This window comes from Lathamus discolor, chromosome 7 (assembly GCF_037157495.1).
Source record: "Lathamus discolor isolate bLatDis1 chromosome 7, bLatDis1.hap1, whole genome shotgun sequence".
In the NCBI taxonomy this organism is placed as follows: Eukaryota; Metazoa; Chordata; class Aves; order Psittaciformes; family Psittacidae; genus Lathamus; species Lathamus discolor.
This window is the reverse complement of record NC_088890.1, coordinates 18,810,584-18,834,642: the sequence shown is the minus strand read 5'-3', so window position 1 is coordinate 18,834,642 and position 24,059 is coordinate 18,810,584. Positions and strand designations below refer to the sequence as shown.

The 24,059-nt window shown below is 46.0% G+C and overlaps 1 long non-coding RNA gene across 1 annotated transcript; it reads left to right on the top strand.

Moving 5' to 3' along the window:
- The first annotated feature begins 347 nt into the window (after positions 1–347).
- Positions 348–14,724, top strand: LOC136018417 (uncharacterized). The gene is made up of 3 exons (XR_010614407.1): positions 348–618; positions 7,953–8,045; positions 11,388–14,724. It is a non-coding gene; the product is annotated as an uncharacterized LOC136018417 (long non-coding RNA).
- Positions 14,725–24,059: the final 9,335 nt, after the last annotated feature.

Sequence of the window (24,059 nt, the reverse complement as noted above, 5' to 3'; positions counted from 1 at the left end):
TTCTCATCACTCATGACACAGGGCAGATAAGCTTTATTACAGCTACCTGTAGCACTTTAAAAGCAGCAGTGCTGAATTTTAAGCTATTTCCCAAGACCATGGGAAATAAACAGACCTAATCGCAGCCTTCCAGAGGGCAGCAATATTCCCTGTAAGCATGCACACATCATTCGTCTATTAATTAACAGGGCACACATTGCTGCTACCTGATGCTGCAGTGTTTAATAGTGGGTGATTAACTTCAGGTAGCTTGATAATCAGGTGCAAATTAGGAAGGGGTGGGACCAGGATGTTGAAATCATTTAAAGAGCAGGCAACCTCCATTTTCATCCCTTTTTCTAGAGGTAGGTGCCTCAGTGATGTTCTCCTGTGCCTGACCATGCTGTGCTTGTGGTGAAGGAGCAGGGCAAAGAGACAGCACTGACATAGGTATAGGGGAAATGTCTGTTAAGGCTCTCCGCTTGGTGCTCTCCATCTCCCTGTGCTGGGCCGCAGAAGCTGCATGTCTACCATGGCTCCCATAAAGAGGTGCCTCCTTTGCCAAGCTGCCAAAGAGAATCACCATCTTGACTCTTGGGAGATGGATTTGTTTTGCTCCTGAAGGCCAGCAGCTATCAGGTGTGTGCTCCGCCAGGGTCTGGGACCATGCAGAGCCTGATGGCAGGGTTCCTGGTGCTGCTTGATGGGAAGCTGTGCTCCAGTTCAGTGGTTTTCCCCTCTTGAGAATTCACATGTGTATGGTTTGTACACAGTGCTCAATAGAGAATCTGTCGGCTTTAATCCATCTCTTTGGATGTATTTGGTGGGCCTTTGAATGCCTTTTGGGAAAAGAAACTCACATCTACACTTGCTTTGTTGAATCAGGTAGTGCAGGCAAACTCAGGTGGTTGCTTTCCCGTAAATTAGGCTCCATCTCAAAAGCAGGGTGTGATGGTAGCTCCATAGCATTGACCTGGGGGTGGGTGGGTGGAAGTTGTCTGATAATATTGGTTACCAGCTGAGGTTTTCTCTGCTACGCTTTTATCCTCTTATTTTCTATCTTAATATGTGGTTTGATGATGAGAAACTTTAGAAAAACTCATTAAAATTCTATTTGTTTCACCTCTCCCCGTTTCCAAGACTGGGGAGGTCTGCTGAACACTTTGATCCTTCCAGCTGATCCTATCTGCCTCTCCAGTGCTCTCTTAGCAGGAAAATCCTCCTTCTCTCCTCCTCCTCCTCCTCTTCTCTTGCCATGTTCAGAAGCCACAGTCGTGGGCTGAAGTACTCGCTGTGCTGAGGTTCGTGGGCACTTTCTGTGGTCTGAGTTATTTCTGAGACTAATTCGTATATGAGCTCTTCTTGACGAGGTTTTTTAGGTACCTGCTTAACAAACATCCAAAATTTGAACCTTTAGACATGTCGAATGGGGGGGTCAAGCCTAGCTCTTCCTTTGGCACATGCCTTGTCTCAAACTGCTGTGCAAAGCTTGCATATGTTATTTTCCTTTCTGCTGTTGGGTCTTTTCTCCACATCATTTACTCCTTTGAATACCACTTTGGAAAAGGAACTTTGATGTCTGCTTTCAGCTGAAAAATGACCTGCTCAAGCACATTGACAAGAAAGCTGTAATTTCAGGGTGCCATCTTTCCTTCTACAGTCATGAGATTCATTGCGGATGAATGGAACAACTGAGAAGTAATTTCTTAGTCACAAGTTTCAATAGACATACAAGGAAATGCTCTAATAGTCAATTGAAGAGCTACATTAGATGTAATTTCTGCAAATGACCCCTTATCAGTGTATCTAGCTTCCTCCTAGCATGAAAAAACACCTTCACAAGTGTATTTTTCCAGGAAACCTCAAAGGGTTGTTTTATTTGGGTTTGGTTTTGTAAGATCTATTAGTTTTGCTTTTTAACTTAAACTGCTGTGTTTAGAAACGGGTTTTTTTAGGCTGTGCATATCTACACACCTTTAGATATGGTTATACATGCCCCTGTGCCCCTGTTCCTGTTGTATTTCTGCAGCACACGCAGCTTTTTGGCTGTTTGAAACACAGATTGTCTTTTAAGAGGCCCTGATCAGCCAGGTGATTTTATTGAGGAGTTTATTGTTGTAGAGAGCAAACTCCATGGCACGTGGGATCCAATGGAAGTGCTGGCAGCCTATGAACATGGTGCTGTTTATGCCACAGTTACAATAAACACTCTGAAAAGCACTTCCAGTTATTTTAAATGACTTTGTTCTCCGCATCCCTGAACTCTGATCACTTGCAAATTGAAGTGCTCTTAAAAACTTTGAGTACTCCATTAATTTTAAATGGCTCTAAACTGTAGGAGCCCAGAAACCCAAAGCACTCCTGAAGATCTGAAGTGCTGCAATTACTTCGAATCACTCCAAAAATGTTGGTTCAAACCCCATTTTATGCATTTATTTTTTTCTTAGGGCAACAAATAGAGCAGAGATGTAACATCTTCAGCCCACTAGGCAAAAAACCGTCATTCTAAGGACAAGCCTTCACCCAAATTGTTAAAGTAAAAAAGGAGCAACTTTGAGGACATTCAATAATATGCAGTGACTGCCAGAAAATGTGTGTGCCTTCACACACATCTATCTACCCCGAATCTTAGTTTCAGGCAGACATCTGCTATGTTGTTTCCCTGTTAGTGATGACTTTATTAAAGTCTTGAAGAGGCTGGTTCTGCTTTTTCATGCTCACCAGCAGCAGCCTGGCCCCCTCCATCAGTGCATTATCTGATAGGAAACCTTCATGGGGACTGCTGGGTACTGGCTGCTGCCTGTGAGCACAGAAACCTGTCTGATTTCCGCCTGGATTGATAAGCTTCATCTCTGAAGAACAGCTCTGAGATTCTGGTATTTTAATAAATCCTATATGGAAAGAGAGGCAGGTTGATAAGGGCCTGAGGTTATTGGCAGGATGTGTCTGCAGAATGTGAATAGAGGGCAGTGAAACTAATGTTTTCCACCCTTGGCTGTCACACACTCTTAATACACCACTGGCACAGCCTCCTGCTAAGGCTGAGATACTTTATGTCCATTCCCATCACATCCCTGACAGAGCTGCCCAGTCAGCCCAAGCCCCCTGGACCAGCTGCCAGTCCTTCTGCTGTGCATGTGTGGTATGGATGTTCAGCAACTTTAGGCTGATAGATTTTCACACTATAATGTCACTGCATTGTCTCTCCTGCATGTCACTCCTTGTCATTCCCCAGCACAATGATAACCCCCAAAATACATCTGACTTGCACCCTGGATGTATTTTGTCATGGAGAAGAGAAAATTTCAGAATTCCTTGAAGTTGTGATGCTTTTATAAAGGTGGGGGAAATACCTTGCAATAACTGTGCAAAGTTTGCCCAGTTCCTGAATTCTTTCTGATGCTAAAAATGGGGCTTATAGGACTGTAATGTAGGAACTGATACTGTCTGCACCTACGGCTACTGCCATGTAAATACTTACATTGCCTCATTGACTACAGTGGTGCTATTCCTATGCACAAGTGTCTGCCTTGTAGTTTTAGTGACTTAATACTATTACATACAGGTTCTACTACCAGCTGCACCCCTCCTACTGAGCTGCTCAGGGTTGCCATAGCTCCCATCAAGTCCTGGTGCTCAGGCTGTGTCTAAGAAGAAAAAGGCGGCAGTTCTGCTGAGCCCCCTCCTTTCCTGAGTCAAAAGCTCTATCACTTCATGATTGCTGTGCCCAAGGCAGCCTCTGACGGTCACATCACCCGCAAGTCCTTCTCTGTTCACAACGGGTCCAGCTTGTTCCTGGGATGGGAACCATGTCATAGTCTTCTTTCTGCACAATGACTGCCATTTGGCTCTTTCTGTTAGTTGCCCAGGCTGTTGCCTGTAAACTTGTAAAACGCTGTCTCTCCGTACGTCCTTACACATTTCCTGCTCTGCTCTCGAAGTGGGAACAAAGCTATGGTTTGTTGGATGCTGCCTGACTTCACTTTCTCAGCATCTTCTGCTGGGGACGAAGGACACAGTGTGTGGGACTGGCAGTCTCTGAGTGTCAGCCACCAGACATTGACAGGCAGGTTTCATATTCAGTGAGGAAAATATCACTCCATTTAATTGCAAGGTTGCTTATGGACAAGACACATAAGTGTAAATGAGCTCCAAAGAACATCTGCGACAGGTTCCTGGCATGTGCTAGGAGCCTCTCTCTGCAAGTAGAAGAACATGAGAAGAAAAGGGGCAGCTCTAGCAGCTCAATGAGAAGATGCTGCAGCTCCGTCCTGTCTGGCTTCATGCGCATGTCTGGACTGCATAAAAATAGAGGAAGGGGACTTGCTTTTTAGATGCAGATCTGAAGCCATCAAGCACAAAGGAATCCTTATCCCAGAACACCAAATCAGCCTTTCACACCTCAGTGCCACCTCTGGCCCACCCACATACAAGATCATTGGGTTTCTCTTGCAAAGCATATTCCCCATCTTCACAGCATCCAGGACACTTGAGTATAAGGTAGAGAAGAGCAGAGGCATCTCTAGACCAACTCGGGGGCATAGTGGCTTTGGCTTGCTTCTTTGGGGAAGGAGAAGGAATAGAGGTGTTCTCCTGTGATGCTTGTTGCATGGGGTAATGGTGAAGTTGAGCTCAGAAGTTAACACGACACCTTGGAATCTTGTGTTTCCAGCTCACGGTGTCCCTGCTCATCTGCCCAGCAGCAGGAGGTGGTGGCACTGCTGTCCCCAGGGGACCTGGTGTTGCAGGGCGTGCTGTGTCCTGCTGTCCTCACATTGCTTTAGTAAGACTCCTTGCCTCCCTTGGCTTCCAGATTGAGCAGGGTGAAGTGGCTCTTGTTCATGTACAGATGCTCAGCAGCAGAAAGCTTCCCACAGGGACAGCATCAAAGCCAGAAGTTAGTTCTGAGATGAGCACCTCAAGAGACTGGTCAGTGCATGGGGCTGGCTGCTGGGCTGGCTGGGCACTATATGTATTTCTTATTACTTATGTATCAGAGCAACCCCCTGCGAGAGCTGGGACTCTATTTGAGACTCTCCGCTGTGTGCATCGGGCCCTGGGCTGCTCCAGTGGAGCAGAGCTGGGCGTTTCACCCTATCCCAAGGGATCTGTGCAAACTCCTGCTTTGTTAGTGATGTTTAGGAGGATCCTGCAGACGAGCTGCTTCCAGCTAATATCTAATCAAAAGGAAATACCCTGTTGGCAAGGCGTGGGAGCAGCACAGCGCTGGGGACAAGTCACACTCTGATCTTCAGCTGCTGGAGGAGAGTGAGGGATGACTAATATATAATAAAGCAGCACGACAGGTTTGCCCCCTGGTAAAGCCTTTGATTTCAGCGGCAGCCATTGACAGATGAAACTACGAAGTGCTGCATATGCTCAGATAAAGCCGTCTGGGGGCCATCATAAATAGAAACTTTAAACAGACTTTTTCTTGTGCAAAGGATGAGAAGCAACAGCTCTGCAGGAAAGCTTTTGGGGCTCTCCATTAAGTCATTTGTTCTGTGTTTGTTTTCCCAGATCGTTTTCAAAGCAGTATTTATCGCAGAGTACGTAATTCAGCATCTTTTAAAAACATAAATGAAATCTCTGATCATTGCTTCCAAGAAACAGCATCAAATATTTAGGTTTTCCTCCTTTCTTAAAGTAACCGTTTCTGTCAAAGGACCGTGGCCTCCTGTGTGGCTGAGCAATGCAAACCTTTCATTCAGTCAGAACAACCATCAGATACTTCTGCATTTCTGTCACCGGGAAATCTGTGTAAGAGGTATCTCTGCTTTTAGGCTCTGATCTCTGTGCTATGCTCAGCTAGGGGAAAAGAATTGGAAAAGTAATTTTTCATCACTCTGGGGAGGTTTTTACTTTGGGAGCTCCACATGTGCCTCTGGCACAGCCCTAATTCCATGAATACATCAAGGACTGACTTGGAGCCCATGCATCTTGAAGCATCCCTAGAACTACATCATCCCCTGTATGTGCTGTGAGAGGACTTGATTCCAGGGCACTCTTCATGGGATGGCCAGTACCTTCTGAGGTGCCTCAGCAGTGGGTTGGTTATCTTTTGGAAGGATTAGAGCAGTCCCGACTGGCTCTCGGGTGCTCTTCTGGTCCCATGGCTTTGTTTGAGGACAGGGTGAGAGCCACTGCCCCTGCTCCTCACGGAGCTCCCCATCTCACTTGTTCACCACTGCACAGGGAGCACAGCAAGTCCCCAGTGAGGTAAAAGCAAAGGCAGCTGGGTTGGTGTAAGGTTTTTTCTCTCTACTCCCTCCTTGTTAATGCCATGTAATCAGTCAGTCCACGAGTGATTAATAATGGCTCTAATTGCCTTTCTTCTCTGCCCTCCCACTGGCAGAGGCATCTGCACAGGCCTGCCTTTGCTGAAATCCACTTGTGTGCTCCAAGACAGCGAGTGTGTCACCTCCGCACAGGTCTGCTCCCATCACTGCCCAGCTTCGCACTGGCACCCAACGTGCAATCAGGAGGTGAAGTGAGCACCCCATTAGCTGTCAGACCCCTATGTTGGTGCCAGGGGCTGATTCAGTTTATTTTCAGTGTCTGTACACACTGGTTTATTCTTAGTTTCATTTTTAATTAACGGGCACTCACCCTGAAAAGACATTTGCTGGTATGAAGGTTGTGTGAGTGCACTAGAAATGCAATAAACAGCTGCACTTTAGTGTTTTGTTCCCAAAAGTAGCAATGAAGTGAAGGGCTGGTTCCCTGTACAGCACTCAGCAGTATGAGAGGTCAGAAAGCATAAGCAAGGCAGCTGTGATATGAGACCACAGCCACTGCAGTGAGATGGCCTTCTTCCAGCTTGGGCAGGGATCGAGATGCAGCAGCTCCAGCGCTGCCTCTCTGCAACAAGAAGGATCAGAGCTGCTGCTTTTCTTACCAATTCTTTTCTTTACCAACTCTTAGCAGTTCTCAATAGCTTAAGAGAAGATTTGAAGATGTATATGAAGGCATGGCTCCAGAGGGTACTTTGTAAGCATTGTGTTCCCAAGGGACCAATGTGCTGTGGTGGTATGAAGAGCAGGCTCTTCACCTTGTCTGTACCCGCTTGGCTGAGCATCACCCAGATGAAGTGCAGCCAAGCCTTTGGTGCCAGGGTGCATGGGTCCACCCCAGCGAGGATCTGCAGCTAGTGATCCAAAGCCTGTGCAAAATGAGATGTATGGGTGCAAATACATCCTAAAGCACTTCAGCCATCATCAGCTACTAGAACTAACCTGAAATCCATCATTCCTGTGTGGAAGCCAAATGACTGAAAAATCATTACATGTGCCAGCTCTTAAGTGATGTGTGATGAGGTGCTTAGCAATTGATCATGGAAGAGAAGAAACCGCTTTATGAAAGAGAGGGAGGGGAAAGACAGAAGAATCTGCCTACACCAAACTGAGCCCTCTCCAAGAGCTGAGATGCAGGTTTTGTTGCACTGAAGAAACTGTTACAAAAGAAAACCATTGAACTTGGTGATAGAAAAAAATACCTTGGTTCAATAAGTGGAGCCCCAGTAGTAGTGGCTGCATTGTCCAGCTGTGTCATTGCTCTAATGCAAGATCCTGTTTTTCACTGTGAAACCTGGTGACAACGCTTGCACTGAGAGCAGATCCACTTAGGAGCATGGTGCTGCAGCCAGCAGTCCTCCCACTGCACAGTGTTTCAGCATCCCTTTGTTAGTCCTTTAGCCATTTGATACCTAATTACCTATCTTCAGCCCCAGATCTCTCTCTGAGAAGCTGATCTGTTGGGCACAGCTTCACCACCCACTCATTCTTGCTAAGCACAAGTGACACAGTCTCTTCCAGCTCATACCTTGCCTATAACTAAAAGAAAACACGGGTGTTTCAACAAGTTCAGCTAAGCATCAGGGCCTTTCCCATTGCTCACCGCTCATCCCAGCATGGGTCAGTGTCCAGCCAGACCCAATGGGGTTTCATGTGTTTTCGTTTTTGTTTTTTTCCCAGGTATCCAGTAAAAGATTGCCTGCCTTAAGGCCAAGCAGTGATTTCTGTGGAAATCCCACTTGAAGCATACGCCCATCCACTTATCTTTGACAGGTAATTCTTTTAGCTTGTGTTTAATTCACTTTGTGTGCTGTGTTGATTTTGTACTGAACCGGCTTCTTGTGGAATACTAAGTCAAATATTTTACACAAGCTTAAATCAACACTATTTCCTTTATTAAGCATAATTGTAATCTCATTAAAAAAAAACCCATCTCGTTTTAGAAGATTCATTCTTTATCAGCCCCTGCTGATGGGCGTTAATGATATTATCCCTTCCTATTTTTTCAGTCTCTGAAGTTGTTTGTCATTGCCTGGGATCCATTACCTCCCCATGATCAGAGCTCTGCAGGCCTATCAATATCCCAGTCATTCCACTTCCCCTGAAATAGCAGCTTTCCTTCTGCTGAAATTTTGCCTGTACTCTATGAGCTCTGCGAAACCAGCATTAGAGGCCCAGAAAACCCAGTAAGTTCTCTTCAAAGCACTTCTATGCAGATCATTTCAACTGCTGATTTGAAGATGCTTAGCGCTTGTAACAATTGCATGCTACCCCCTGAACTTCTGTTATGCAAATTGTTGTATCATCATCATCTGATGGGAATGCATCATTTGTGGTTGTTTTTCTCCCCACATTCAGAACAGGAATACTTGATCACTGAAAACATTTGCCTTTCTGCATAATTATTGCCACTTCTATAATTTCAATTTGGTCACAGTCCAAAGACATTGTTTGGCTTCACTTCATCCCTAATATATTTTAAAGACTTTTTCGTACTGCTCTTTTCTCTGGAGCTGCAGCCTGTCTCTTGTATTATTTTCCTCCCCTTATCTAATTTATCCAGTTTCTAATTTCCAAATTGCACTAATTGCAACTTTACCCTTTTCTGTTTGTTTTCTATTTGGATGCAAACATTGCTCCTTTCATTGTTTCTCTGTGACATGTTTGATTTCTGTAACCAACTCAGGGATCCTTTGCCAGAAGAGGGAATGGGGCTTTCAGAGGCTTTGGTTGCAGGAGCCTACAGAGGTATTTCTGGGTTCTGTTTCACAGTTTGCCCTGGTACAGAAGTGTTTTGTATTATCAAACTGGCTTTACCAATGTACCAAATGGACGTGTGACCAGCTGAGGTTTCTTTCCAGCTTTCCAGGAGTTATAATGAACACGTGAGCTTTCCTCCTGGAGGAATGGCTATAGCTCTGTCCTGGAGTTAATTCCACTCTGCCCGAGAGCAAATACTGCTTTGTTGGATGCCACTTGTCTTTGCATTAGCTGAAATAAACTCTACAGCTCCAGTGGGTGCTGACAGGTACACAGAGATGCCCGTTTTCTGATAGCCCTCCCCAAACACTTTCCCATGCTTTCATCCCAAATTTCTACTTCTGTCAGAGGAATATATTTGATGGGCTGGGAGAATAAGTACACTCGCAGGAGAAGCAGCTTATTGCTCTAAAGATGATGCTCCAAAGATGCAGTTTCTCATTGCTGGGATAGTTGGGATAGGGCTTTCTCACCTTGGCTTTTCTGCATGGGGCTAACTTGCCAATTGATGAGCATTTTCTGCTGGCCAGGCAGCATGTATTCCCAGTCATTTGTGCTTCTGCCTTTAGGTAACAGACCTAGATTACCAGAGGTCACCCTATGGCCAATTTTAAGGATGTGTCTGGCCCAGCTGCTGCTGTCAGAGCTGTGCAATGCTCTTAGTGGTAGGATTTTGAAAGAAGGAAGGTTGACAGGAAGCTCTTAATTTAGGTGACAATTTGGAGGCATGCTGTCTGCCTTCAGGGAGAGTGTTCACCTCTCTGGTGGCTCTACCAAAAACTCACTGAGATGAGCAAAGAAACCGGGCAGCCCAGCCAGCATTCAGATGGCTGCCCTGGGGCTGCTGCCTTCCCTGGACCACCTAGACCTGGGGCTGGGTTTGCAAGGGCTGGCATCTGTTGTCCTGAGCATCTCTTCTCTGGGATGCTGCACCTCCTCTTGAATCTCAGCCAGATTCTAGGGGACTGTACCCAACACTTGCGCCAGCCTTGAGGGAACTCACCTTTTAATCACCTCCCCACATATAGGCACTGCAGGTTTTCTGTGCACTGCTCTAACAGTGAGCTCCCAGTGAAAATCTTCTCATCTGGATAGCATGTGCATTGGTCACACTCCCTGCTGGTGACTTCAGCAAGAGATGAAGGCCAGCAAACCATGAAGACAGCACCCTCCTCTCTGATGGAGATGCTTTTCTTTGCTGTTTGCTGAGATTGTTTAAAACAAATTGCATTAATTTCCTTCAGGCTTCACAGTCTGAATTGTTGCCAGAAAAAAAAACACATCAGGTTATGAATAAATGGAGAATAACATATTATATCCCTGAGAAATTTTAGTCTTCCATGACGTTGCTACCCACTTTGATAACTACTTGTTCCACACAGGAGCCAAGGAAGTAGTTTTCCACTAATTTATGCCACTAGGTTGTAATTACTTTCTAGTAATAGCTTTGTGTGATGCTCTGTATAAATGCAGAACATAAAAACAGTCCCTAGGAACTTGCAGTTCGAATGACATAGAAAGTGGTGCCATATTAACAAATGGAGGATCATGCTGGGCCTTTTCTATCCATAGTTGGCCATCAGATCAGGCTGATATTGGATAAAGTACAATTACTCCACAAGCATCAACTCTGATTGCTCACATTAAAATTATTATATTAAGCAAAAAACCACAACCAGAGTCTGTACTAACTTTGCTTAAGCGTTAAATACAAAATAGCATTCTACTAAAGCAAAGCCTCACAAGCATCTTCCTCGTCTTGTATGCCAGCCCACGAATTTCCCAACCATTGAGCTTCTTCACAATGTTGCTCTTCTCTCTTTACACCAAAACCTCTCATGTGGTCAACCATACCTCACTCTGCAGCCAGCAGTGTTGAGTGTGCTCTCTGCAGTGACCAACTGGCGGGTGAAGGGATGCTCACAGTATCCAGGGGCAGGGAAAAAGCCACATATCCAAAACGCATGGCACTGTGTGCATCTGCAGCATCAAGGTCCTTTGAAACAGCCTCTTGTAGGAAGACATCTGTTGGACACTTTGCATTCTCAGGATATCAGGATCTAAAATCTACAGAGAAGAATTAACTGAACAGCATCTCCAGGAGCCCACTCACACTGATGACCTCTGCATACACAGCAAAATTGATTAAATGCACACTTACTTGCCTGCAGCTTCAGCAGGGCCAGCAGGTCAATCACATTAATATCAGATACTCCGTTTTGTTGGAGATGTCTTGTGGAAATGAATGTCAGCATGGCTGAATCCAGAAATGTAAAGATTCACAGGAGAAATTAAACATAAATAGATTGCATCTCACAGTTTGACAAAGCTTTTTCCATTGATATTTCTTCCTAGGCACTTCAAGCTACGGATGCAATATAAGATGTGCTCTGTGGTTAGAAGAGATGTCTTGTCACGTGAAGTGTCTTAGCACAATGCAGAAGCAAGTGGAATGTGATGGCTTTTGGGATGCAATACATCTTCCATAACATTGGAGATGTTGTTATCAGCACCTCCATCTCTATTAGTGGCCATTCATAGCTAAGAAGACAAATGAAGATTGCTGAGGCAGAACCTACCGGACACATTTAAGTTACCTATCATAAAAGAAGATTGACCATAGCCTGGAAGTACATGTTATGCTGTGACTGCAGGAGATAGTCCTTGTTTGCAAGGAGCCAGCAGTTTTGGAGGCTCAGAGGGTGCTTGCAGCAGAGCTAATGGGATGGCCATGGCCCATCAGCCTTTCCACTCTTTCCTCTTTTGCAGACTCCTGTTCACAGTTCAGTCTCCTGCTTCCTCCATTGCTTCCCTGCACTGAAACAGCCTTTGTACTGTGATCAGCATCACAGCAGTTTTAACATCGTGGCCACATGGGCTGGAGACAGGGAAACAGCAGAGCTTGGGAATTTCTTCTGCTCTGCTTTATTGCCCCAAAACAGCCCACAGGCTGTAATACCTACCTTCAGGAGTTACTAAAGTTTACAGCACAGTATATTAGCAAAATACCAAGCATTCAAATGTATAACTTCAGAGACCATAGTGTTATAGAATTAGGTGGAAATTAAGCGATAGAAAAGGTGGTCCTGCCTTCTCCTGCCCCAGCATCACACACAAAGTGTGACACTGACTCTGTGCAACCCATCAAAAAGCTCTGCTGAAACCAGTGAAATGACAAGGACACGAAGCTATCAGCACAGGTGTTCGTGTGACTGGCAACTGCTTGCAAGATTTCATGTTTTGTTTACCCATATTCATCCTCGTCAGATTAAATTGGGTTTCAAAATGCTTTAAAACTGTTGGACAAATTCAGTATATCATTAAGGGAAGATTCATTTTTCTGTGCAGCATTGTTAAACTTCTATCTAATATACACCCTTTTTAGTACCAGTTTTTTGTAAGTTAATTACCCAAAGCTTTTCTGCACCAAGAGCACTAATGAAACCTCTAATGGACTGCAATCAAGAAATTCCTTATTAATATAGAGAAGTGCTTGGATTTATGTTTAAAGGAAAAAAAAAAAAAAGAGGAGTATTGCCAGATCTGTGAAAATTATATGTTGCATTTGTGTTTTCAGAGGCTGGATCATTCCTCAATTACTTCATCCCCTGGTTACTCGTACAGATGGGGTGAATGTGTCTGTATGAAAAGAGTGGTTTGCCAAGGCCCCTGTGGTACCTGTAAACCACAGGCAGCAGCGATTACCTTCTTTTTTCCCTGTGGTCTCAGGACTGTTTGTGGTCTCAGCTGTTCCCATGACTGGTCCAGTTCCAAGCTGCCATTTCAAACACCAACCTGCACTCAGGCCCGAGCAGCTGAGGCACAGCCAGGGATTTATGGGCAAGAAGAGAACATGTAAGAAAAGGCAGGCAAAAACAGAGAAATGACAGGAAAAATGTCCCAACACTGTTCTTTGACCAGAGCAAAGCAGAAATGGGGGAAGCTCTCAGAGTGGAGTACACGAAGATTTGTGTTTTGGGTAGATAATAAACCAGCAAAGACTGCAAATATCAGCACTGTGGGGAATGTATCGCAGCTCCCTGTGAGGGAAACAGTGTCAGCATTGACATGCTCGCCCCGTCTCCTCACGCAGGCTGCACATCCCCTGTGCAACGCCCCAAAGGTATTACATGAGCATTTGAAACAGTAAATAATGAATTTGCTTCTCCATAAATGCTCTCCCAATACCCCTCAATAGATGCTGAGCATGGTGGAGTTCTGGAGCCCTCCCTCAAGATTCAGACTCCATGTGTCAGTGAGGCTGGGAACGGCTCCCCATGCTGCTTCTCCCTGCCCTCCCTGGCTGCAGGGACAATGGTCTGCTGGGGGGACCATGGATGACCACGGGAAATTAGATAGCAAAAGGCTTATGGATGCTGTGACATATGCTCTCAGAGGACTTGATAAACTGCTGCAATATCTACCTACTCATCCACTTTCTATTTCAGAGGCAAAAAGGGCAACCATCATTAAGTTAAGTAGCCCTGCGAGAGCTTTCTTTCTCTAACTTGTCCACAACTGTAAGACTTTTAAGAGATGAAGGGCATTAGGAAGGCTAGAAATAAACATGATACTTTTATTGGTTTATATATTTTAAGGCAGAGAAGCATGCTATCTCCTATGTAGGAAACATAATATGAAAGAAAGGTGTACCTGCAGTGCTATAGAGCTTTACATAAAACAGTGCAAGGAAACCAGACAAGCATTCAAGAACAGTCCTGAGCTTAGCATCTTCGGTACTTCAATCTAATTTATTGCCTCTTAAAAAGTGACTTGACCAGAGCCTTGACAGACGTTCAGGGGGACTGCATGATGCTGTCACTTAGCAGAAAATGGGTCAATAAAATGGGATCTGAACCCAGACAAAAGGCTGAAAAGATGGCAAATGATGTTTGATAAGGACAGTATTTAAGAGGCTGTGTCGATACTCCAGCTTCACCCACACTGCAGGGCTGTGCACCTGGGATCCCGAGCTGAGGCATGTTCAGTCAGGAATTACAGGATGAGATTCAGGCTAGGAGGCTGCAATCAGCCTCAAAAATCCATTCTCATCACTTGCGGCCAAAAAAGCTTTGATTGTATCCTTTGATTTCTGCTTAGGCAATGTCATCGCAGGACAGAGAAGGCTGGGCATCTTCTTCCCGCTATGCAGGGAGGTGTCCTTGCCTACCTGCCTCTGATTATCTGATCACATAGGGCTATGTACAAGCCCAGCACCTCCTGTGTAATGGTGGAGCAGCCCTCTGGGACTTGTCCTTACTGTCTGTGGTGAAGGACACATTTGTGCACTCACAGGCATAGAATGGCAGTGGGATTCTGCAGGGAAAGGCACAGCAGAAAGCCTGCTCAAGGGACAGCTTGCCTGCCTGGTGATACCAATGCTGGCTCCTGCAATGACTGGAGAGTCTGCTGGCAGTTTTTTCCAGCTGTGGTTATTCCCAGTGAAGAGCTCCTCACCTCCCACTGCACTTCAAGCTGTAGGGTTTAACTGATATTAGCCTTTATCCAGCTGCTTGAAACGTAGTGAGCAATGCTGCTTTGCTTCTCTGCTCTGCCATTTCTGGCCTCCCTGGGGGGAGTATTTTGGCTGTTGTCCCATCTGGAGATGTGCTTGGAAATTTAGATCAGTCCAGGGAGTGAACTCTTTCATTCTCGCTGCAAATGTCACTAAAGTTACTTGGCTTCCTAGTTATTTCTGTCTCCATGTACTCATTGTAAAACTTTGTCCTGCCTTCAGTCATGGTGCTGACCCTCCTATGGCTGGTCCTCATTAGCATGAGCTGTTGCTTGTGGTTTTCACATTGTGCTTTTGCCAGCTGTGCTTCCACAAATACTTTCACAAATACTACGGCTGGGCATTGAACAGGGGCTGCTATGCACGTAGTAAGCATGGCACAGGCAGCACAGTGCATGTACAACATGGTGCGTGCACAACTCAGTGCCTATGCAGCATGCAACACAGGGCACGTACAGCTCAGTGTACATAGAGTACCATGCATGTACAACACAGAGCACATACAACATGGTGCACATAAAACATGGTGCATGTATGGCATAGTGCACAGGCAGCACTGGGCACATAGGGCGCTGTGCATGGACAGCACAGTGCCCAAGATCACAAGCCTCCATCAGGTCACTCAGGGGGCTCTGAAGGAGATGAACTCCCAAACTAGGTTCAGTCCTGATGGCTGTGACAGAGCCAGGCTTTCCTGTGCAGCCTGGTGTCTCCCCACCTCACTCCCAGCCCATCTGAGGACCACGCTTTTTTGTTCATTCTTACCCCCCCCCCATCACACTGGAACAGCACAGGCCTGACTGGAGATGTTTTCTTTTGCCTGTGCAGCCCAAAGATCTGCCACGGAGGCATAAGGCTTGGTCCCTCAGCTCTACACACAGTAAAACGGCTTCAGTAAATCAGCTTGCCAGAGATTACTCCAGTGAGGCCAATAAAGCGAGTGTTCAAACAGTGTTTCAGCCCTGCTCTTCAAAACCTGCTGTTTAGAGGAAATAAGCTCAGCATAATCCTGATGGAGAAACCAAGCCTGGCTCTGCAAAACTGCTGAAGTTTAGGACTTGTCCTAAAGATGTCTGATTGATTGATGCACAGAGTGTGAATAGGTGGAAAAGCTTCCACCGAGACTGGTATGTGCCCTGGAACCCCAGCATTAGTGTGGCTATAAGCTGGGATGCTCTTGCAGCCAGAGCATGTGCAAACCTCAAGGCAACACCAGATGGGGAGAGATACATTAGCCCTGTGGGACCAGAGCGGCTGTCCCTGTTCCATACCAGGGCTTTGCTGGGATCAGGCACCAGCTGCTGCAAAGCACCTGCTGAAATAGGACTTTTCTGTAAGATGAGCTTCTACCCTGGCTGAGGGTGGTGGTAGAAACAAGTCTGCAATGTGATAAATTCTGTCCTATGACACTGACTACCTGTTGCAGCTTGATTTGCTGTCAAACAGGATTGTTTCTGCTTCTCTGTGATATCTCTTCAAACAGTGTTCAGTTCAGAGCACTGCCCAAGACCACGGCAGTAAGATGCTCCTGTGAATCACAGAAACCAGGATGCAGGAGAATTGCTTTTGTTAAGTGATGTGACCATTCTTCTGACCATTCTTATAATTTATTTAAAATTAGCAGTGTCCTAGCATCATTACAAAGAACATGATCTATGTAAGTAATAGGCTGAGGCAGTTCCATAGCAATTTTACTGCTATTATCATCCTCTTAAACACCACTTACACATAGAAGTATTTATTTGTATACACAGAGCTTAATATCACTCCAGGATCAAGCTTCTTAGTGAAGGAGAAATCTTTGCATCTAACCTGAAAGATACTGCTCACAACAAAAATACTTGAGGAGGAATAGGGAATGTGAATGCTGCACAAACACTTGGAAGAGATCCAAAACCGTGCTTTTAAAACCTACATCAAACCTTCCCATTCTGCTGCTGCTGCTGTGTGATATCATGTACAGAGATGTCAAATTACTTAAAGGCTGAAATCTGTGCAGCTCAGCACCTTTCCCAACAGTAAATTAGAGAATGAAAGTGTCACCAAACTGCTTGAGGAGGTTTGCATGGTGTAAAGTGGCAAATTTCCCTGCATTAATATGCTTTTAAGGGACAAATTCACCCAGCAGTTGCTTTACCAGCTTGTAAAATGTGCAGCGTGAGCACAGCTGACACACAAGGCAGTGCAGACCCAGACCTCTTGCTGCTCAGGAAAATTGCTTTCTCTGTGCACACTTCAGGAGCTTTATCAGTCTATAATTTTACCAAGGCTGTACTTGGCTGTATTTCCCCATGAGCCTGGATCAGCTCCATCTCACTGTGGTGAGCACATCCCTGACTCAGGGCAGGTGGCTGGAAAGGGGTATTTTGTAAGGCAGAGCATCCTCGTTTGCCTTGCCTGAGAAGGCTGAGCACATAGTGGAGAGGGTAAGGTGACAGCAGCACTGTGACTGTGGGCACCAGACAGATCCCAGGGCTCTGCGAGCAAATGGAGAGGAAAAAGTCAAGCATTGCTCTTTACTGACTTTTCCAAGGCCCCCTGAATGCAGCAGCCCCCACCAGTGAAACCATATCATGGGCTTCTTCAGATTTACATTGTAGTGCCCTGGGATGCACTTCTAACTCATCCATAATAATGTATGTGTAGCTGCGACATTGAAGTATCTAGGTGATTCAAGGTGAAAGGTATGAAGCTGGGTTTCGTTTTGTGTTTGGTCCAGATGAAGCTTTTCTTTTTCCATCAGACTTGGCAAGGGAGTGGTTAAAAGCAGCTTACTACCTCTTTGAATTTGTAGGAGCCTAAAACTTTACCACCTGGACATGTTTCTGCATGGGACATGCAATGGCCTGGATGTTATTTGCATCCTATCTGATGGCAACAGCAAAGTCCTTACAAGCAGTATCAAGTCTGCTTGCCAAATATAAGCCGGTCCTTTGGTGAATTAATAGCAGAGGAATTCCAAAGTGCTGCAAGCCACATCCATGCCACCGGTGAGGATGCTCCACACCAAGCCATGTCACTGGGAAGCACGCAAAGAGGGGGCTGGTATTTGTGTCAAATTGTTGATATGTAAGCAGGGAGCATCCTGTGCATTTAAATCACATTCACACTAAATTTGGAACAGAAATCATTAAATATTTATTCTGTGCCTAAAATACTACTCAAGCGTCCTACTTACTGATATTACATATTAATTCACACGGATTTTACAGTACTGATAATGCATTTACTTTACAGTGGTGACTCAGGCATTCATGATGATTGGGCTGTTTAATAAGAAGTGAGATTTACGGCCCCAGGGGAATCCCACCTCATCACTTTTGTACAGCTGGGGAAGTGGCTCATACAAAGGGAAATTCAAGGGTTCATAACAACCATGACAAAAGCACTGGCTGGGCGTTTGCAGTGGTCTATTGAAGACCAGTAAAAACAGAATGAAGGCCCTTCAAAGCTCAGTAGAAATTAGGAGTTATTTCCTTAGCAGTAGGAGTACTGTACATTCAGAGAAGCAATCACTCAGCCAGGACATAATTGCTACCAATCGATTGCTACCTTCTCCAGGTGCTTTCCTGCAATGGAAGGACCAGCTGAAAAACTACCACAAGAATGTTAAAAATGAGTAAATGGATGCACATTGACTCGCCGGGACCCCAGGGGTGGCAGTCAGGTGCTGAATGACAGCAGCAATCCAGCCCAGGTTTTGTAGGAGCCCTGAGCGTGCTGGAATAGATCAGCTGCAATTATTTCCAGGCTCTGGGCTAGCAGAGTAGAGTGCATTTGATAAATTTCCCGTGGCCCTCCTATCTGAAATAAGCCTCAGTCATTTTCAATTATAGACGCCTCGAAAGCTGGGAGCCAGAGCTGATTGGGCAGCAAAATATTGCCACAATCCTCTCAGTAGTGTTTGGAAAAGGATTTCGGTGCTGAACCTGACACGGATGCGATGCTGCCAGCCTGGCCAGAACATGCAGATAAACAGCTTGCTTGCGGATTCTGATGAGTAGCCACAGACATGGAGTCTGCCCTCTTCCAGGGCCTGCTGGGTCTGACTAATTCCGTGTTACTGATTTTAACACCTGGTATAATAAACCCTAGGATGAGGCTGCAAAGACTGGAGCCAGCATCAGGGCCAAGAGCATCCCCAGTAGCAAGCAGGGAAGGGGAGCAGCAGGGCAGAGGGCCCAGGGTATGCAGTATGTTTCCCACTGTGGTTAAATCTCTCCACCTCCTGCCTTGTGTTATCAAAGGAAGTGACCCAACCATTCCTCCTCTGCCCCTGCCCTGAGGTGCCTCTCATCATACATCACCCCTTCTCTCCCTGCAGCATTTGCTCTCTCAGTGCCTTGGAGCAATAGCAGGTGCCTGGGAGGAACACATCAGGTGGACCACCATGAGCATCAGCCTCAAGGCGCAGGAGGCACCAAAGCGGGTGTGCTGCCTGCTTCCTTCCCGCAGGATTGTGGAGGCAGAGGGATGGGGAGCAGCAGCATTGCCTCCGGAGGCCACTTCTGTCTCAAACCCAGCCACCAGCACCCCACACACAGCTGCGACATGTCTAAATCCAGTTACAGGGTGGAATAAGCCCTCCCACCTCAGCATACATGGCTATTTCTGAGACTGGAGCCTGGCTGCTGTAGGAGCTCTCATTTCCCCGCAGATGCTAATCAGGTCTGGAGAGCACCCAGCACCTGCAAGGGAGGGAGAGGCAAAGGATAATATTGGCTCAACAGACCTTTCTGAAATGGTTTCCTGGAGCATCTTCAAGCACATAATTACCCAGAAACAGATTAGGAAGTGACCTCATTGCAAGCCCCAGTTTCCCGGTGGACAGGTTCACCAAGCAGGACACAAATAACCCGTCCCACCATGGAGAGCAGACTGACCCTCAGCCGACTGGAGGCTGCCCTCTGAGATGGCATTTTGCTGGAGAAAGGAAAACTTTCTTGCTCAGGGAGCCCTGTGCTGTAAATACTCTGTGCGCAGAGCAGGGAGGAGGCTGAGCAAATGCTGTAGACCTGGTAATAGAGCTGCTGAGCTGCAGCAGTGGCACACTGGCTCCTGCACCGTCCACAGCTCAGTGGCTGGATCTCCTGCAGTGCCTCCTTTCCCCATCCCACGCTTCCCTAATTCCAAGGGATTAAAAAGGCCAGCAGCTCTCACTGGCCCTGGCTTTGCTCCTGGTGCGCTCCTGATGCAGCCAGGATCCCACTGTAAATATTAGCTGAGCGTGCGTGAAGGGGTGAAAAGAGCACCACTTTAAGCCATCCTGTTTGGAAGATACAGCAATCTATATAACACTGTTACCAAGAAACAAGGATTATTTTCTGTGTTATTTTAGAAGCCAGTGAAACAAATGGAGCCAAGGACAGACCAGGATTTCTATTTCCCCTCTGTAATTTAGTGTTATTGCAAAGTGTCAGCGTTTCACAGCGGCACTCTGCAGCCGGACTCTATTCATACCCAAAGAAAGGATGTGCTGCTTGAACCTGCCCACTCACATATCCTGTTATCTGTTGTCATAACTGCTGTTCTTCAACCTGCCTAGCTGCAAGGTGCAAACTGTCCGGCCCCTCACACTGTATGTCCAAGGACATCATGGCAAGTCCTCAGGAGAAGGTACCATTAATACACATTACTCGTTGCACAGCCTATGTCAGGCTGACCCTCGGCAGCTCCTCTGCTTGCTCTTTCAGTTGCTGCTGCAATATCTCATTTTTATGAGCTGGAAGATATTTCAAAGTAGACTCTTTGACACTCACTTTGTCTCTTTTTATCTCCCCCTTCCGCCATCGCCTGTTACTGTACAAAATTCAGACTTGTATTGCAAAACTGCTTTTGCAAAACAAGAGGTATAGCCGAGCAAACACTTAAACTCTCCTTTCACTTTCTGACTGAACATTGCCAAAGGGCCAGGGTTGCGGGGAGTAACAGCAAGAAGAACAAATGATCACACGTGCTGCACTTCTATCGACACTGAGAATAGCTGCCAGCAGGCAGCAGATTCCCAGGTGGCTGGCACCAGGCTGCACCGTGCCCACCTCTGCATCGCCCAAAACCAGGAGATGCTCTGCAGTCAGTCCCAAAGCAAGGCTGAATCACAGCTGCACAACCCTCCAACATTTTCAGGTCCATCCCCAGCATACTGCAGGTATAAGGCAAATCATCCCTACGGATCATTCAACCAACACCATCCGGGCTGGGCTGGGCACAGGAGTGGGTGTAGTAGGTGACCAGTGAGGAGAAGCAGTGATTGCCCCAGCACCAGCAGCCTCCATGCTCACCTCACTTTCCAAACTTCATAGACTCAGACGGGTTGGAAAAGACCTTTAAGATCTGCAAGGCCAACCATTACCTCAAGACTTCCAAGTCCACCACTAAATCCTGTCACTAAGGGCCTCGTCTACACGGTTTATGAACAGTTCTAGGGATGGTGATCCCAGCAGTTCCCTGGGCAGCCTCTTTCAATGCCTAAGTACCCTTTTGGTGAAGAAATGGTTGTTCAGTGCAAGCAATTTTCCATGGCCATGAAGGATCTTGTGGAGGCTAAACAGCACGAGAGATGTGCTTTACTCTGTTTTCCCTTCTAGACTGCTCTCATGACCCACTGCCATCCTTCCACATAGACTTTAGAAAGGCACTAATTGCTTCCAGCTTTCATAAGCGTTCTGGTTTAGGCCTTTAACCAGGATTAATAAAAAGAACAAGGGTTTGTTTGGTTTCCATGCAAATGTGAGCTTCCCAGTGGGAGCTATTCAGTTAAGCTCTCTCAAATGGTTGCATTAAATGGAGTTTACTCTTTCTGAGGGTTTCTTCCAAAGGCAGCACCCAGTGTCGCACACACAGGCACTCTCTTTCCAAAGCCAGGGCCTCTGCTTCAGCTCTGCTTTTCTTTACAGTAATTTCCACAAATCATTATCTACACTGATTTCCCCCATCTAATGGGAATAAATGGAGAGGGACACGAATGCTACAGCAGTGATTTTTTCGAATATCAGGAGGTTCTTCCAATGACACTGTGCAAAATGGAAACAAGCCTGAAACACTTCACCAAATACTTTCAATACTCTTAAACCGACGTTGCTTCCAGTATCTGAGGCCACTTGAGATCTGCTTTATGCGGCTGCAGTGGCTCCAGCTAGGAGCTTTACACTGTCTGCAGGGATGGTGCAGGCTCTGCAGGGGTGGTGCAGGCTCTGCCGGGTGTGTGTGGTTTTGCTGCTCCTTGTTTGTCGTGTAAACAGGAACAGGCACAGAGGTTTGAGTATTCCCACACGGTGTGCATTGCCTCTTACTGGAAGCCACAAGAGAGGTGGCAACGCAGGCACCTTGCATCTCATTAGGTAATTATTCTGGAAAGTGTTTTAGAAGAAGCAATTAATTCCTGATGCTAGGAACAAATAGGTAGGGGCAGGTACTGTGAAGCCTCCTGGAGCCTGCTCTAAAATGATAAGCTAGAAAGGACCATGGGGTTTGCAGTTATGTTGTGGCTGAAAACAAACTTCCCAACATTACACATCCTTTTAACCCAAAGAGCCTTTGTTTTAGTATCCTGAGCAAACAGCTATATACACCAATATAATATCAAAAATGACTTAGCTAATGCTCTCATTTGTCTACATTTACCCACCCGTGATGGGTAATTGCACAATTACCTGCCATGGAACATTACCACTGAAAGTTACGCACACATAATGTTCATGAGGGCTCTACTCATGCTGCTTCCCTTCCTGCACAATGCTGGACAGTCGTGCCAGCGACATGGTCTAGAAGGATCCTCCTTCTAGATCCGGGGTTCGCATGCCATTCATGTTTTTAACAGGGCAGTATTCCTTGGGATGTTTCAACACCATGGAAGCCCTCAGCTCCTACAAGAAGCACCACGAAGACCAGTGCAGCTTGGCTAACACTGAAAATCTTGCTCCTCTTGGTGTTGTCAGAGGGATCTTTCCTGCAGCTGGAGATGCTCTAAGAGAGCTGCTTTGCAGTAGGATGCAAACAGCTCTACGTGGGAGATGTTTTAGAGGGAGCGGGATAGACCTGTCTGGACAAAAATGGCATTTGGAAACAAAAAGCAGGAGGCCTGAGACCTTTTGACTTTGTTCTCTCCTTTATTCAGGAAGAAGAATTAATGTTGTGACCACTCATTCAGACATAGCTACTGGGAAAACAGGGCCGTGCGAATTAAGGAAAGAGAAATCGTGGATCACTTTTAATGAGGGCAATGTGTCCCCACTTCTCTGGACCAGCAGCACTTCCAGATGAAGCTTGACCAATCCACGCCTGGGTGACCAGCCAGGCCCTTTCAAGAATATCAATTTCAAAGTTCTCCAGTGAGCAGAATCTCACCCACTAATGGATAAATATAATTCTGAGAGCTCCTAAAGTAGAACACATTTTTTGGGTGATTGCATATATCTATTTTGCATCAATTAATTTAAGAAATCTATTCTGACAATCTGTCAGAAAAATCAATCTGTCTCTATAGATAGATACGAGTTGTCTGTGATGTTCCTACCAGCAAAAGTTGCTTCTGTCATCCCCAGCTGCTTTCCTGTAGCAAATCCACCTCTGCAGAGCCACCTAAACAGCTCAGAAAACCACGGAAAGAAAACCTTTCATTAAAAATGGTGTGATCATCTTAGAGAGTTTCATTGTGTCATGCCTGGGATGGGGAAGATGGAGAGCTGCAGCTTTCAAACATCTACAAGGGGGACCTGCATCCTCATGTCGCAGAGAGAAATTTCTCCATTCTCTGGTACAACAAATGGCATTTCTTTCTTGAAAACCCCAAAACAAGGGCTTCTCTGTTGTGGGATTACCTGTACATAATATCATTATAGGCATGGATGTAATGGATTCTATTTTTGATGCCTTCACAGCTGGCATGACTGGGCTCAGAGCAATGAGTTTTTCTGATGGATAATATGAAAAAGGCATAAATTTTAACAAACTCAAAAAGGACTTTAAAAAAACAAGAAAACTTTGCTTAGGAACGGATCTTTGAGATGTTCCCATCAGCCCTGTGAAAGTCATCCTTGTGTCAGCATGTTAGGGGCCATGTGCCTGGCAAGATGGCACTGGGAGATGCTGAATGACCCGTTCCCATTGCATGGGACTGGCAGGACAACTACATGACATGCCTCTTGGGTGAGGAAGAGTAGTTCCATCACAGCAATGATATATTAGTACTTTTATGCGTTTGCTTGGGCAAATAATAAATAGGCATGAAGTGAAATGATACTAAGGAAGGCTGAGAAGGGCTGAAAAACTTATTCTTAACCTCAGCTTGGATCCACCTCTGTATCCCAAAACCACACCTTGTGTCCTTTCCCAGACTGATGGGAAGATGCAGATGCAGGAAGATGCAGGAATATGCCCGGTGTGGCAGCCATTGTGGCCATCCTGCCCTGCAGCTAGCATTGCTGCTTGCACAGCAAGCTGCCCACCAGGACCAGCACCCTGCGCTCAGTTCACACTGTCTATCCCCAAATGCTGGCTGCAGGTTGTCCAGT